The following is a 12,230-nucleotide window of genomic DNA, read 5'->3' as shown; positions in this document are numbered from 1 at the left end:
GTATTTTTAACATGAAAAGTTGCTTAATGCACCTTTAATGATAACATTTATCGGTTTATGTAATTGTTACGTGCCACATGCACAAACATCGAGAGCGGCACCCGTTAAAATGCAGGGTTGCCAACTCTCACGCATCTCGCGTGACAGTCACGCATTCAGCCTCAATCTCACGCTCTCACGCTCAACAAAGAAATCTCACGCAAAAATAGACATTCTTCTGTGCTCTATTTTTTTTTCACTCATGTGCACTAAATTTCAGAATTACTATAAACAATTCAGGCTCTTAACTACTGGATGGACCACTAGTTATGGCGCAAATTAGTTAAAAATCTCCCAGAACCTAGAGCGAGCACGCATGCGAGACTGTCGTCCAAACCAACCGATAGCGCGCGCACGCACGGCAGAGAGGGAAAGTCCAGAGTCTTACAACTGCGCATTTTATCAGTTGCGGCGCATTCATCTACACTGCAGCACGACGTATATTCACATCAAATGTTAACGCAGAGGAACGGGACACTGCAGTTCACAAAAGTTCATTATTTGCATGTGCTTTAAAGCCTTGCCGGTTAAACATGTCATTCGCTGCTGATGCGCTGTTCAAATATGCGCTTTACTGAGCGCGTACACTCGACGCGCACATGCACTAAAAGCCTGTTACTGGACTAAGTTATCTTGTGAGTCTAATATTGCGCTAATACTGTCAAATACAGACAATGTTTACATAAACAAAGTTGGTTATGTCTAAAGTGAAAGCAAACAGAGAAAATTAATTAAAATCTGCTTGTCATATATATATGCGTGTATATTAGACGCGTCGCGTGCAGTTCTTACAGAGACAGTAGCCCTAATAATAAACATGCTGCCGCTTGTTCTTAAAGAGATAGTTCACCCAAAACCAAACAGTTGCTGGTCCCCATTGACATACATAGTAGGAAAAAAATATACTATGGAAGTCACAGGGGTACATCAACTGTTTGGTTACTGACATTCTTTCAAATAACGTTTATTTTCAACAGAAGAAAGAAACTTATTCAGGTTTAAAACAACTTAAGAGAGTAAATTATGACTTTTTGGGGGGAGAACTATTCCGTTAATGTTAATAAAACAACAAAACACACAGAGGAAATCATTCACTGCTCTTGACTGAGAACTTTAAGTCTGTTGTGTTTTATTTTCATATTTGTCCATTTAATTACTTTCTTCAATTCTACTGTTAAATACACCTATAGCTGAAAAAATAAAGCACTGTTTATTTCATTTGTATATTAAGTTGTGTATGTGTAATATGTATCTCTGTTCTTAATTTTTAATAACAAAGAAAATAGTGACAAAGATTTTAGCTTCGCCACTTTGACCTAAATGTCTGCCATTCTTTTTTATTTTATATTTTGTTACCTATATTTTGTTATAAGGCTTTGTTTTTAAAATAGGGACATTAGTTTGGCTGTAATGCTCAGTCACATGCAAAATAGTAAAACCAACATGAAAAAGAATCATGATAAAATCGTGATTTTTTCTGAAAAACAAAACAAAAATTGTGATATTATTGCCATATCGCCCACCCCAGGTGTAAAAAAGTGCCTAGATGTGCTTAGATGCTAAAAATGTGTTATTATTGATCATTATATCACACTACAATTAAACATAATGAAACATTCATTTGAATTGAAATTGTTTTATTAGCTTAGCTAATATTATTTATTAGCTTTTTCTAGAGATTGCAGTCATGCATGACATGGTGAAAAATGACTTGAAATAATACTGAAAATAGGTTAAGATGAATGTTAAAGGTGTGCCCCCTAAAAGCACAAGTGGCCCCTGCCTGCCCCAGCCCTGCCTGCCCCATCCCTGCCTGCCCTGCCTGCCCTGCCCTGCCTGCCCTGCCGCCTGCCCTGCCTGCCCTGCCTGCCCTGCCTGCCCTGCCTGCCCTGCCTGCCCTGCCTGCCCTGCCTGCCCTGCCTGCCCTGCCTGCCCTGCCTGCCCTGCCTGCCCTGCCTGCCCTGCCTGCCCTGCCTGCCCTGCCTGCCCTGCCTGCCCTGCCTGCCCTGCCTGCCCTGCCTGCCCTGCCTGCCCTGCCTGCCCTGCCTGCCCTGCCTGCCCTGCCTGCCCTGCCTGCCCTGCCTGCCTGCCCAGCTTTTACACACACACTGACACGCTGAGTGGCTTCAGCCGCACCCACTTAGCAGCTGCACCTGTTGCACTCAAATGAGCAGGGAGGGAGAGAAGAACACAACAAGAAACATGCATACACTCACATGTGGTACAACAATCATTAAACGACATTTACGTTCTGACACGTAACAGTAATATAAAGGTTGTCCCGTGAAAACTAAAAGGTTCCTACTGTATTTTTTAATGGTAAAGTACTGGGAATCACAGCTGATGTTTTTTTTACCACACATTTAAATCCTGCTGAAGGTTTTTTTTTTTCAAAGTAAGGTTGCTACCATATTTTTTACGGTAAAATACTGGCAACCAAGCTGACGTTTTTTACCATAAATTTCACAGGGTTTTTTTTACATTGTGTTTTTTTGCCCGTAAATTTAAATCCCGTAAAACATAAAAGGTTGCTACCTTATTTTTTACGGTAAAATACTGGCAACCACAGCTGCCGTTTTTTTACCGTAAATTTCACGTTTTTTTTTAACAGTGTAGTTTATGGTTTGTGTGAGGTGTGGGGTTCTGGTTTGACAGGAATGTTGTTTCGGGACCAACAAAGATGTTGATCCAGCCCAGAATCCAGAGCTGTGTAGAATCCACGTGTACCAGATGGGGGCCGGATCTGGGCCGACACTATGTTGCTGTCTGGGAGGAACCACATTTTTACAACCGATTTTACAATTTGTGAATAATAAGAATGTAATCAGGGAGAACAGAAAGAGGTGCGAATGGTTAACTAATCAAGATACACAATGAGGGCAAATGAACTGAACAAGACAAAACAAACTAAATGAAGACATAATGTCATAGTAATGAGTCAGACTTGGTAAATGGAATGCATTTCTAATTTGAACATAATTATGAAATAACACATAAAGAAAACATAATAGATTTAACAGTAAACACAACATGAAGAAAGAACACTTGTGGTACAGAATTGTCAAGACAGAAACACACTGACCGACTCATTTGTCCTTTAGCAAACGATGTTCCTTTTTTAGTGTCTCATTCTGTTATACATTTGAAATGCATGTTCTGTTTTATTATCATGGTGTTTTGGTTTCCTTGTTTCCCTGACTGTGTTCCCTATACATAATAGCGACTTTTCGTTTTTGTGGATCCGTGTAAACACACACAACATTGTCGTCTGTACAAAGAAAACACTTTTCCATTTTTTTTTGTACATCGTTGATGTGTATACATACCCTTATTTGTTTTCTTTGTATCGTTGTTTCCTTCTCTGTTTTCTTTGTTTGCATGTGTTACTATTCATTGTTTGATTAATGCATCTCACCTGTTTCTTGTTTCCTCTCCTTGCTAACCTTGATATATAGAGAGCTTGTTTTCAGTTATTGTTTGCTGATGACTTATATTAAATTATATTCAAAACAAGTCTTATTTTCATACTGCGCTTTGTTTCTCAAATAAACAGATCTTACTTAACTCTTTCCCCGCCAAACACGGAATTTTCCGGGTTTTATGAAAAAGCGCTTCCCCGCCAAACACGGAATTTTCCGGGTATCTGTGTTTTAGGTGGTATACGGTAAGGAAGACCCGCGCGCATGCTCTGAAAGAGTACGGAACTTTTTGATCAAAGAAACAGACTGCGATCGGCTCAAACATGAATGGAGTAGCGAGAATGTAATGTTAGGTCAAAATATCTGAAATGAAGAGGTTTACGGCTGATCAAGTACTGGAGGTGTTGATGGACTCGGAGTCCGATCACTCCTTATTTGATCATTCTGAATCTGATCGGGACGAAGTAGTTAGTGAGAGAGATGTTCATGTCACAGAAATCTTTATGCACAATGTTGGATAATATATTTAAACACTATAATGTTTGTGTGTGAGTGTGCATGTAGGCTATTTGTGTGGCTGTGTGCATAAATATGAGCGTGTAATGCCCAAATTGTTTCTCTCTTTGTGCACATTTACCACACTGTAATATGTATTTACAGGTGGAACTATAGATATAGAATATCGTGCAAAAATGTATGATTATGGCTTACATCTTATGTAAACCCCAAATTCTAAATTAGAATATTGTGAAAAGGTTTTCATAAGCTGTAGGCTAAGCCATAATCATCAAAGTTATAACAAATAAAGGCTTGAAATATCTCACTTTGCATGTAATGAGTCTACATAATATATTAGTTTCACCTTTTAAGTTGAATTACTGAAATAAATAAACTTTTGCACGATATTCAAATTTTTCGAGTTTCACCTGTGTGTATATATATATATATATATATATATATATATATATATATATATATATATATATATAATGTATGTGTGTGTGTGTGTGTGTGTGTGTGTGTATCTATGTCTTTTTTTATTGAAAGTAATTCCAATTATTCATATAATTATTTACAGGTAGAACACAGCGAGGGGGAAATGTTTCCACATCCTGGGAAATGTTACTCAGTGTACCACTCAAAAGCAAATTACAGTGCCTAAATTTTATATATTTTAGATTTATTTATAATTGTAATTTATTTTGGAAGGTTTTATATATGATGGAAAAGACATCTGAATGTATTCTGCTTGAAAATGCACTTGTTTGATAAAAATGCCTTTTTCTCAGCTTTTTGTCCAGAATGTTGTGTTTTTGACAAAACCTATCTATGTTCAAGTGGCAATAAAAAAAGAAAAAATGAAGATAAAATAATTATAATTTTTTTTGTTTAAAAGCAGACGCTCAGATCTTTATTTTGATATGTAGCATGTTCATATATTCATAGAACAAAATATTCTGTGGGCCATTAAAATTTAGCTAAAATCGTCAAAAACCCTGGCGGTGGCTGGCAACTTTTCAAAAAAATGCTGGCGGGGATGTGCGTGGTGGTAAAGTTTAGGGAAGTGTTCAGAATGCTTATTATTGAAAAATTACAGGCTGGAATAATCATTTTACTAAAGGGACATTTAAGGCACTAAACACTTTCAAGACATTTTATTAGGACATGTAACACTTCAAATATCCCAGTGAACATTGAAGATCAATCTGTTACAGATGTATTTATTAAATAAGGTTCTTGGCTTCTGTCATACCCAGTTCATGTAAATATACAGTACTGTACATGTTAGTATTTATACACAAACATACACACAAAATTAAAACTATGACAAAGCTGTTTTAATGTGATCAATATAGATTTGATTTTAAAAGAGAAATATCTTATGGCATTGTTGTTCACTTTACATAATTTTTCACAAGTGTCTAAAACTCTCCACACACTGTAGTTTAGCAGGTATTTCTCCATGCATCTCGCCACAGTTCTTATAGAGTCACAGATTTAAACTGATCTCACACACATTCCTGCTGTCAGTGTGTCTCAATACACAGTCTGGTTTATCAAGGACTTCAGGGATGCAGATCTTCCAGTGACGTCCTCAATCTGACCTGCAGAGAAAGAGAAACAAAAGGGTAAAAAATAATATTAAAAAACCCACAGCCTTTTCATAAATTTGCCATTCAATTTGTTTAATGTTTTACATTTACTAAGGTGTGATGTTACTGCAACCCTTCCACCAGGATGCTGGAGTTATAAACACTGAAAAGAGCAACATCCATTTATTTAGCTAATTCTGCTGCCTATCAACTGATGTGTTATAGGACATTAATTAATCAGACTTGGTAAATGATGTGCAGTTTTAATATTAGCCAACATAAAATCATGTAGGCCTATAAATAAATAAAAATATTTAACAAAAGCAAACACAACAAAGAAACAATATATCATCAGGAGGATAATTGGGCCCTTTCTAAACTATTAATGATGCATTTTTCATCACAAAGGATAATCAGTATTAAGGATGGATGGATGGATGGATGGATGGATGGATGGACAGGCAGACAGATGAATGGAGTTATTTAAAATATATCATGTTATTTATAATGACTGAACAATTGGTTACAACGAGGTGCCGATAATCCCAAACATTTTAGGATTCAGGTTTTCAGACTAATTCACATTTACCCACTTATTTCAGTGGTGTGTTTGTTTTTGCTAATTAATAATAAAAGAATGAGCCTCATTTGCTGGCCAGTCTCATGAAAAAAAAAAAAAAAAAATATATATATATATATATATATATATATATATATATATATATATATATATATATTTGCAAAATTATTTCATATGAGTTAGTTGACTTGTAGGTGCAATATTACTTATAGTAAACAAACAATGTGTAAAGGGGACTATCAAAAAAGTGTTACCCATATTTTTTCCTAGACGTGTGGCGGCAGTTCGGAAATTTTAGTTGAACTCCTTTTATTAGTTCTGGATTTAGATATAATGGATGTTTGTCTGAAATGTGTAAAGCTCTAGAGCAAGAATCCAGTCATGGGAAGTTTAATTGAGTATCAAATATATTAACAACTTTTACATTCTACTTGATTAAATTTTTTAATGTACTTACTAACTAAATGTACTTTTTACTCCAATACATTTGTGATGAGTAATGCAATTACACATTACACACTACATTTTGCATGGCACCTAACTTTTTCAGAAGCAGTTTGTTTCTGCTATAAAGAAGCGATATTGACTATCAAGTTGACTTTGATTATTTAATTTTACTTAATATTTAATTTATCCACTATATTGATGAGACCTTTTTGAAGGATATTGGTTTACTTAAGGCCTATTTGTGCACTTGAGCTTAACTGAGACTTGAGAGTTTGTAGACGTTTAAAAGGTTGTTGTGTTGCCCTTTAATTTTTGCAATATTTAAGTGTTCAGTTTTATTTTGATTTAAGAAAATAAACATGATTTCTCATATTACAAATCAATTGTTTCTTATTGTCTCAGGTGTCGAGGACTAGTGCATCTTTGAGCCTATACGTTCAGTATGAGTAAAATACTTGTAATGGATTCATTTTTGTTGTAAGGTATCTACTTTTACCCTAATATAGTTTTCAGGTACTCTTTACACCTCTGTGGCTGTGTGACCCTTTTATTCATTAATTGTTTTGCTTTAAAATACATGTTTCCCGAGTCAAAATGATCCAAAAACAAGCTGATGCTTTATCCTGTTTGCCCAGTCTTGCATTAACATTAAAACAAGTTGATTTTTCTTTAAATAATTTTTTTTTAAATGTGGTGTTCTTTATTCTCTCCTTGTTAACAACACTATGACAGCCAAATGAAGTATGTAAACGCTCTCGGTTACTAACGTAACCTCGGTTCTCTCTAGATGAGGGAACGAGTGTTGCGTAAGCTAGCTTACGCTATGGGAAAATCCCTTTTCTCGAGAATACTGAAGCCAAAAAATTATCCTTAATTTTTGCATTAATTTAAAACGCATTGCTGCACAAGCAGACCTAGGCGAGACGGCTCGCGCGCCTATTGGTTGCTCTGCAGCAACTGCTGCAACCTATCGAGGGACTGCTCGTGACGTAAGCACCAATGAGGGCGCGGGCGCTCGTGCACGTCACGTCCCGCCCCGCCAGAATGGGCGTGGCTATGCCTATATAAGCTGAGCCCAGATAGGTTGTTCTTTGGTTTTTCATTACTGAAGCGAAACCAGAACGTAGCACAAGCACGGCAGGGTTACGCAACACTCGTTCCCTCATCTATAGAGAACCGAGGTTACGTTAGTAACCGAGAGCGTTCTCTTACGAGAGTACTCTCGTGTTGCGTAAGCTAGCTTACGCTACGGGAACCCAATGTAAAACGCTGTGCACGCTAGTTGGAGGCTAGTTGGAGGCATCTGTCGAGATTACTTTTCGTTTCGAGACCGTTCCCAGATCCACGCCTGACTGGTACCAGTCTGTCAGCTTCCAGGGCTCCAGTGTTGTAACACAGTTCTGAGTCACCCTGAGGCGAATACGACCAGAGGTCCATGCTCGAAGCGGGACCCGTGTTTTCAGCCAGTGCTGTAGAGGGCGCATGTAAAGCAAGCCCAGTCGAAGCACTGCCGAGGCCGAAGCCATAAGACCCAGCATCCTCTGAAAACTTTTGAGAGGAAAGATGCTGCCGGCCTTGAAAGACGCTGCTGAGCGTTGTATTCGCAGCGCGCGCTGTGACGTCAGTCGCGCTGTCATTGATACAGAGTCCAAATCTGTCCCCAGAAAGGACATTTTCTGGCTGGGAGACAGCAAGCTCTTGGTCCAGTTGATTTGGAGACCCAAATCCTGTAAGTGGCTGAGTAATAAAGCTTTGTGGGCTATCAGCTCTGTCTGGTCGTGAGCATTTTGAACGATCTCTGCATGAGGGCTTTGTTCAAACGCCTGAGATCTAGGATGGGTCTGATTATACAAATTTCATATACACACGGTAAGAGATTCATAGTTTTTGAACCGTTTACAGGCGGCACTTATACATAAAAAACGAATGAGGATGGACGCAGCAATGAGGGGTCTGCAACCTCTGAATTATTATGGTCATGTCATATGGATAAATGTTCTAAATCGATGACAGTTTATCAGAGAAACGGTTCCTGGCATATCATTATGGTATTCTCTCAGTTTTCATGTGCTTCTACAGTTTAACGATTTAGTTGTTAACTTCTAATCTCGTTACTTCACTTCTTTGAATAACAATACCTTCAAAATGGAGCCTCTGTGATGTCACACATAATAAACATACATGACTGACAAAGACAGATACCATTAATAATGAAGTGTCTTTATTATATGTGTCATTTTGTTAAATTGTGGGGCTTGTTTTGTTTGTTTGTTTGTTTGTTTTATGGAGAGCTTGGTTATTCAGACTAATAAGAGACTCAACCACAAGCTATTAATCTCATTTAGTTTGCAAAGGCGTGTCACATGATGTCAGTGTTTAATGTTTTACATTTACTTAAAGTCGACATGAAATCAAAATTGACCCTATTCATATTACTAGTCTTGTGGTGAACAATTAATCCGTGCAAGTTAATACACAGAAAAAAATTGTTTGCCGTGGTAATCTTTAATCAAAGTCTGAAAAGTTACTTCCGGTCTGGAATGGCGGTCCCTCTCTGATGACATAGGCTTGATGGCTTGGGTTGAAAAACGCTTAACCACTCCCCTCAAACCGTTAGTCTGCTATGAGCAGAGATGGAGAGGAGGAGCGCTAGAGTAAAACCCTGCCCTCTGTTCAATATTCTGTTTCACTGGGAAATACGTCACAACACTGGAGAAAAGTCGTTTGCAACTTCCGGTTCACGGGGACTTTAAGGCGTGGTGTTACCATGGCAACACTGCACCAGGATGCTGGAGTTATAAAGGCTGTTTCTGTTTCTGCTTTTTTCCAAGAAGGCAAAGAATGTACTTGCATTCTGATTGAGACCGGTCTTGCCAGGCGACCTTGAAAGAACAAACTCGGAAGGACACGAGGACACAACACAGAACGCATCCTTGTAAAACAAACGGACAAATGTTTAGTTGCACAAGCCGTCACATATTTGCAATGGTAATGGAGTAAAATGAGAAGTTTAAAGCTTACAGGCTTCCGTACGTCGACCACCCGTAGCGTCTTCTGGGATTTCTAACGGTTCGATTCTCTGCATTCAATGCATCCTCAAGAACACATCTGGGCACCTTCATGCGTCCTCTGTACTTGCATTATTGAGTATTGGAATTGAACTTCGACGGTTGATGATGACGTAGTACGAGAAGATCGCTTAAGGCCCAATCACACAGAACGCGTTTTTTCAGGTTTGAAAATGCGAGGTGCACCTCAGCCAAACACTGCTACTAATAAAAAGAGCAGCAACATTCATTTCTCTACAAAATTCTGCTGCCAGTCGATTTATTTGTAATAGGGAATTAATGAATCAGATTTGGTAACTTATGTGCATTTTTAATATTAACAAACATAAAATCATATATAAATTGTTATATACAGAAAGCCCGGGTTCATGGAAATGTATTTGGAGGTTATGGTTTGCTATCGGCCCTCAAGCAAATACATTTTTGATCAGGTTTCTTAAGTTCAAAATCAGTATCACTGGTAGGTGCTTATTGTTTTGCACGCAGTAAAGCGTAACGTTTGGAGAGTAGGATCAAGTTTGGAGAGTGTATACCTGATGAATTATTCTAATATAAATAAGTTAATATCAGCAAAATGTCAAAAAGACATTTTTGTATATTTTATGAGCATATTTTCATTTTCCATATCCACGAATAAGCTGTAAGTGTTTCTGACCAAAAGAGATCCCGAAGATGGAACTACTACTAATAATCAGGATAGGAGACACGAGCAAAGAGAGTTAGATCAGTCAGAATCAGAAATCGTTGTAGTGGAAAAGGCAATGACGTGGTCTGTGAGAGAATATCACTGATCGACTGAATGATTTTTGGTCTCAACGTAGCATGGCAAAATAATAATAATAATAATTCATTACATTTATATAGTGAATGATTTTTGGTCTCAACGTAGCATGGCACATTAATAATAATAATAATTCATTACATTTATATAGTGCTTTTCTCTGCACTCAAAGCACTTTTACATGGAAGAGCGAATCTCCTCAACCATCACCAATGTGCAGCACCACCTGGATGATGCGACGGCAGCCATATTGCGCCAGAACACCCACCACACACCAGCTTACTGGTGGAGAGGAGACAGTGATGAAGCCAATCAGTATATGGGGAATGATTCGGAGGCCATGATGGACAGACGCCAATGGGCAAATTTAGCCATGATGCCGGGGTTACACCCCTACTCTTTTTCGAAGGACATCCTGGGATTTTTAATGACCACAGAGAGTCAGGACCTCGGTTTAACGTCTCATCCGAAGGACGGTGCTCTTTGACAGTATAGTGCCCCCGTCACTATACTGGGGCGTTAGGACCCACACAGACCACAGGGTGAGCGCCCCCTGCTGGCCTCACTAACGCCTCTTCCAGCAGCAACCTGGTTTTCTCAGGAGGTTTCCCATCCAGATACTGACCAGGCTCAACCCTGCTTAGCTTCAGTGGGCAACCAGTCTTGGGCTACAGGGTGATATGGCTGCTGGCAATAACACTCTAGGTAGGCTGTAGTTAGGACAGTGCAGAAACCTGTGAATGAGGCTCGTGCCGTCAGTTTATGACGTCTTTTTATTTTCCGGGAAAACGTAAGTGTTGGTCAGTGTCGGTCACAATGCCTTTTAATTTTTTTTTTTCAATCCGCCAATTATTTATTTACAAATTAAGTACTGATCTAGAGGGTTGCCTGGCGGGGCATTGAACTGAACGCAGACCTAAAGAGGTGAGTGGTGAAGCCTTTAGTGAAGACAGCAGATGTCTTGAAGGAGAAAGATTCTGAGGAAATGATGTTCGCCTTATAGCAGTTGAGCCCGCCTCTATTTTGCACGCTTGAACATCATTGGCCAGTGTAGGCTACTCATACTGGCATGATTTGTTAATTCTTTAGTATGTATCGGAGAATGGAGTTTCCCCATTGCGAAAGCTGATGCAATGTCGAGTGAAAACTCGACACTCGAAAACTCATACATATGTATGTCCCACTCACAGAAACTGAAAATCTCAGAAACTGAAAATGTAACACAGACAATGCAGGGAAGTTTCCTCAGCAATATTGAACATAGGCCTATGTTTGATGCAATCGTGACATTGGTGCTTGCAAAAAAACTTTCTTGGAGAACCAGCAGCATGTGTGTTTGTGTGACCCTTTTATCTTTTACTTTAAACTACATGTTTCCCTAGCCAAAGTTATCCAAATAAAGGGAAAAAAAACTATTAACTTAAAATGAAAAACAAACAAACAATGGGTCTACATCTTAAAAAAAAAAGAAGTTTTTCGCAATTAAATAAAGTTGGCAAAGAAAATTAAAGCAAGTAGGTAATTTTTTTTGTTGCCTTTTTAAAAATAAAATTATAGTTTGCGACTTTGCGTTACATTTTAACTTGGCATGAAATTACAAAAACATTAAAACTCCTGTGAGGGTGTTTCAAACAAGGAGCTCTAAAATACTTTATTTAATCAGAAAAGTATAGCCTACTTCTGAAAGAGTGTCTTTGAAAAAACATGCTTTTTGCGATCGAGTGGTGTAGTTCCAGCATCTACCAGCAGGGACTAACAGGAACCTGCTAACTAGCACTGGTTTTGAATACAGCGGCTGAGAGA

General features: G+C 38.4%; 1 protein-coding gene and 2 long non-coding RNA genes across 3 annotated transcripts in view; 1 reads left to right on the top strand and 2 right to left on the bottom strand.

Annotated features, from left to right (window-relative positions):
* Positions 1–12,230, top strand: part of LOC309475515 (V-set domain-containing T-cell activation inhibitor 1-like) — a 76,414-nt gene that overhangs the window by 47,571 nt on the left and 16,613 nt on the right. The gene's annotated exons all lie outside the window — the stretch shown is intronic.
* Positions 5,164–12,230, bottom strand: part of LOC309475534 — a 44,501-nt gene continuing 37,434 nt past the window's right edge. Inside the window, exon 2 of the long non-coding RNA XR_014197697.1 lies at positions 5,164–5,563. This is a non-coding gene — a long non-coding RNA (uncharacterized lncRNA). The remainder of the gene's footprint in view (positions 5,564–12,230) is intronic.
* Positions 6,290–12,025, bottom strand: LOC309475556. Its single transcript, XR_014197722.1, has 2 exons — positions 8,430–12,025; positions 6,290–7,330 (listed from the first exon to the last, which is right to left on the bottom strand). It is a non-coding gene; the product is annotated as an uncharacterized lncRNA (long non-coding RNA).

This window comes from Leuciscus leuciscus (assembly GCF_965113295.1).
Source record: "Leuciscus leuciscus genome assembly, chromosome: 15".
NCBI lineage: Eukaryota > Metazoa > Chordata > Actinopteri > Cypriniformes > Leuciscidae > Leuciscus > Leuciscus leuciscus.
This window is presented reverse-complemented; position numbering and strand designations above follow the sequence as displayed.